General features: G+C 46.7%; 1 pseudogene; it reads left to right on the forward strand.

The window, feature by feature from the left end:
* The first annotated feature begins 5 nt into the window (after positions 1 to 5).
* Positions 6 to 695, forward strand: LOC104625897 (annotated as a pseudogene).
* Positions 696 to 5,315: the final 4,620 nt, after the last annotated feature.

Raw genomic sequence — 5,315 nt, forward strand, 5'->3', positions numbered from 1 at the left:
TGTAGTTGCACTCTGCTGTGACCAGGATCCAAGTTCAAAGACCTGGTTTCAATTACACGTTTGCCCATATATGTATCCTGAACAATGACAAGACATGCATAGTGGACGACATAGTGCATGTACTGGAGGAATTAAAGGCTGCTCGTTCTTCTAATCGAACTAATTTTGCAATCACTTATCCGATTACTCACTTAAAGGATGGCAGGGAAGTGTATAACGGGCATCAGCTTGGTGGGGTTACTGTGCACAGCAAAGACCGGGTGAAGTCTGCAGAAGCCATTCAGCTCACCTACTACTTGCAGGCAATCAACTCCTTGAATGACATGGTGGCAGAGAAGTGGGAATCCATTTTTTGTGACACTGTTGAACTTTTCCAGAAATCCAACAGGAAAGTGAAAATGTATCCTTTCACTTCTTCTTCGCTGAAGGAGGATTTCCAGAAGACGAGCAGGGTGTCAGAACGCTACCTGATCACAAGCTTGGTCCTTGTGGTCACCTTGGCCATTCTCTGCTGCTCCATGCAGGATTGTGTCCGCAGCAAACCCTGGCTTGGCCTGCTGGGATTGCTGACTGTGACCCTTGCCACCCTGACTGCAGCTGGGATCATCAATCTCACTGGTGGGAAATACAATTCCACCTTCCTGGGAATCCCCTTCGTCATGTTAGGTAACTATCTCCTATCTCCTCTCTCTTTTGTGTGTTTGTGCCTCCCTGACGCATTTCCCAGCAAGCAGAGAAGCATCACTGCATGGCTCCCGGTCCCTCCCGCCTGCAGCGCTGCCCCGTGCCGAATCCAGACGGCCTCTTTGCCTAAGCTGTTTGCACCGTGCCGGGACGTTAAAGTCACGCCTGGGGCCCTGGTGCGCGTAGCACCCCGCCATAGGGCACGGTGCCCGCGTGGTGGCGAGGAGCGCGGATGTGCGAACACCATGCCTTGCGCAGAGGGGGAGCCCAGCTGCTTTTCTGCGGATGTTTGGTTCTGGTTTTGGTGGCCAGCGTCGGAGGGAGACCTTTGCTGGGGTCCCCGTGCCACAAAGACGGCGTCAGCTGTGCCGGCAGATCAAAGGGGCTGCGTGCGCCAGGCGTTCGAGGGCACCGGCTCCTTGGGGGAGCAGAGCAGCGCTGTCCCAGCTTGGCAGGCGCCTGTCTGCGGGGCAGGGGCCATGGTCGGTTCTGGGTTGCATTTCTCCTGAAGCCCCTGTGTTGGCTGAGCGAGCGTAGGGAGGGCTTCACAGCCCTGGGCTGGAGGGCTTTGCCTCCCCCGGTCAGGGACGGACCCATCTGGTTAGTGCCAGCACATCCTGCGGCATCGGCCGCTCCCCGGCTCTGGTGCCAGCAGAGGCGTCTTCATCGCCCCAGTTTTCGTACGGCCTTCACTCACTGTGGCGTATGAGGTGGTTTGGTTTGGTTTTGCTTTCCTCGAGGGTAGGAAGGAGAGGAGGAGAAGGGCGGTCAGCTTGCTCCCGGCCCAAAATCAGTGCCCTCTCCCCTTGGCACCAGGGCTCCTGTGGGATGCCGCACGTTGCACCCAAGCAGGCAGGAGGACTTCATGGGAGACAAAATGAGAGCTCTGGGGAGCTCACAGCCTCTTTGTTTGTGTTTGCTTCATAACCAACGTGAAAAGCTTTGTGCGCTGTAGGTGCTTAGCATGTCCTCGTTTGCGCCGTCATTCATTTGTGGAGAAAAATAATACATGCAGTGATTTGATATCAGCTTCCCCCGCTGAAAATCAGTGCTCAGTAATACTTGAGGTTTCAAGAGTAAGAGCGTCTCCACTGACTTAGTCACATCGTGTAGCGATACGACACGTTTCAGCACAGCTACTTCTATATCCCGCACGAGGTGCCTATGCCATGCCCGTACCAGAGCTTTTTGTGGTGGTGTTGCGCTTGAATTAAAGACTGTGCTTCAGTGCATCACACTACCAGTTAACGTACAGAGTATATTCGGTGACAGAGAGAATTCAGCTACATTATATCGGCTCTCATTTTCAGGTGACATCCATGAAAATTAAGCTGTATCATAATCTAGAGGAAACGCAGCATGAGAAAGTCAGAATGCAAAGAAGGCTAGCTTTCTGACCTGAGTCTTTGGTTTCTTTTGTGGGTTTTTATGCCTGTGCATGTATTATAAAATTGATTCCTCAAACTAAGTAGTGTATCTTATCTTACATATAGTATTACATAGGAGGGGATCTCCAGATGTGTTGCAAGAGTAGTAGAAAAGCAGCCTAAAGTCCAGCCGTATGAAATGAAAGCACCTGGGGAAAGCGACTCAAAAATATGAAATATTATCTCTGTTGAGGGACCAAAGCATCTGCTCACTGGGACAACCTTTCAGATCTTTAATTCACTAAGACTGACTATGGTGAGACTTGAAAACCTTGAAGACTTACAGATAACTATGAAAAGTTTCACTCTTCTATTTTAGTGCTCCTTTAACTGCCGAGCTGTATAGCCAACTCCACTTTTCTTTTTTTTCCTGGTGTTTTTTTTTTTGTCTTGCTTAGTTGAAGTATTCTGCTCTTAAAAGGATTAAGTTTCAAACACGCAGCTCAGCTCTCACTGTGAACCAGTCAAGACAGGGCAGCCAAATTTGTGTGAATCTTGCCTTCCCCAGCTGCATAAAATCTCCCTAGGGACAGGAATATCAACAGGTGAACAGAAGGCACTAAAGACACTCTGGAGTTTTCAACAAGAACTGTTTTAAACCAGCAGATAGCTAGAAAGGCAGGGTTTCTTTTTTTTTTTTTTTTTTTCCCCCTGCAGCGCAACAGAAAGGTTCAGCATGCATTTCAAAATTTATTTAATTCCTATATGTTGTTTTGCCTATAAAGGATGCTTTAACTCAAGGTAACTGAAGGCTAGAGACACAAACCAACCCTCCATTATAGCCTGCTACTGCTGAACTACTTCCACTTAATTTCAGTGACCATCAGATTAGATCATAGATTAACTGACCTTTAGAAAGCTAAAAGATTCCTGGCTAACAGTGTAGCCCCATAGCTATTACTCATAATCTCATGGCTAAAAGCAAAAATTAGATAGAAAAAATTAATACACTGGACACATTTTGGGCAAGGCCCCTTTACTCATATAAATTATTAATGAAGTTTCCCCGGTTTATAGCAGCTGAGGATTTTTAACTTTTCGTCAGCATTGCAGAGCCAGGGTCGAGGGACACTCTCCAGACATCATCTGCCCTCTGCCACAGGACAAGATTACGTCTTTCCTAACAGACGCTTCTCGCCCTGCACGTTGTCTCCTCCTTGGGCCGCTTCCCCCTGTGTTTCACTGTGCTACCACTATAGCGTTTGCATCACGTCTAACCTGAATTCCCCTGTTGCAACTCAACTGTCCTCCTTATTCATCCACTGCATCTGGAAAACAATTTCTTTTCTTTCTCTTTGCATATTTGGGACCACTCTCAGTTGCCCAGTCCTCTTCCCTTTCATCCCAGGTTGCCTCAGACTATGCTTACCAGACTGCCAGCAATCTTCTTGCTTTTGGCCGCTCCACATCTTCTGTGGAGTGTGGTGCCTAAATCCAGGTGCAGGATTTAGGCTGAGGCTTTCAGCAGCAAGTAGAGTAGGAGGATGATTTCACACATCTTGCATATGGCATTCCTGTTCATACATCCCCATATGACATTTTTTTTCTCAGCAGAATGAAATGGTTGGCATTTGGTTGGTGGCACACGGTAATTCACACATCCTTCATGTCACTTTCTGCCCTGTTTGCACAATCAGTTATTCCAACCAACATGTAGAAGTTTGCCCTTGTCCTTGCTGAATTGTAGCTTATTAGCCCATACCATTTCTTCTCTTCATTAAGTTCATCTTGAGACCATCACTGCCCTTCCAAGATGCATTAACTGAAGTTGGTCAGCAATGTTTTGCAATTACTGACTTTTTCATATTTTCCAGAATTACTTTCTGAATAGTTTAAGTAGTTTGTCCAGTCACAAGCCCATCCTAATAATTCAGGCACTACGTCTGCAAAATAATCCATTCAACATGCCCTGTAATACTCAATTTCATTCATCCTGTTTTCTGTGACATCCCTTCTGCATCAGCCATTTCCAAGAGCAAACAAGCTATAGTGAAGGCTACCAGCCTCTGTAGGTGTTGAATCCTTAGCTTTTGCGTCAACGGGACAATTTTAAACTATTAAATTACCATGGCTTACCAAGTTGCACTCCTAAGCTCAAACTGTGTAAGCGTAGACAGGAACATCTTTTGCCTACCCCACCTGTTAAATACGACATACTGTTTTAAACACTTCGTGCTTTGGGTTTAATCACTTTCATAGTAGTTTAGTCTAATTTATCTTACTCTTTAATTGAGGTGGGTTATTGTAACTCGGCTCACGAAAGGTAACTCATTAAATCAGAATAACTCAGTCATTGATGACTGTACATAGCTTGAGTACGTCACCACCGTGACGATTTTTACGTTGTGGCAAGTTTCTTTTTAGCCCTCACCGGTTGCTGACTGAATGGCAAAAATTGAAGCCAGGAGAGATGTTGCCAGAGACCTCCTTCCCCAGCAGGTACCAAAATAGCAGGAGTCCCCTTTGGTGACCGGAGGTCCCGCTGTGGGGACGAGGTGGGGTGGGAGGCTGTGCCCGGGGCCAGCTGAGCCCCCGCAGAGGGGCTGCGCTGGGGGCGAGCTAGCCGAGGGCAGGCTGGCTGCAGCCGCGCGCTCCTCGGGGGGTGTCTTGTCAAGTCAGACTGGGAACTTTTCTTCCTGACCTCTGGGTTTATACAGGTGCTTCTAACGTAAAACTGAAGCCTAAAACCTGTGAAGCTTGGCAGGCTCCCACCATTCATCTGGGCATGTTTTGAATTAGCATATGCCTCTGAGGTTTTTTAAAACGATCATCTGCATTTATCAGTGTGTAAACAAGTAGTTTAAGGACAAGATTACTCACATGCCTCGTTCATGTGGAATACTTTGCTGGGTTAAAGCTATTCATTTTTGACCCTAAGAACCAAAAAACTTAATTCTTCAATTTGGCTGAATTTAAAATAGCTGATTTATAGTGTCAGCTGGAAAGCAGAATTAAAATTCTGATTTCCTATTGCCTGCTCCACTAAAAACTACAGATGTTTGGTCTGGCACAGATGCTAATGTATTCATCATAAGTTTCCCTTACGCATTAAATGCTGTTTAATAACTGCCAATCCTTTAAAAATACCAGTTTCCTCGAACAAAAATAACCCCACAGTTTACCAAACAAACCATTGGACAACAAGCTGGCTGAACAAGTTTTTGGCGTGGCTGGTTTTCCTATTCCTCTAGAAACTCCTGCGGC

This window comes from Phaethon lepturus, unplaced genomic scaffold (assembly GCF_000687285.1).
Source record: "Phaethon lepturus isolate BGI_N335 unplaced genomic scaffold, ASM68728v1 scaffold36368, whole genome shotgun sequence".
Lineage (NCBI taxonomy): Eukaryota > Metazoa > Chordata > Aves > Phaethontiformes > Phaethontidae > Phaethon > Phaethon lepturus.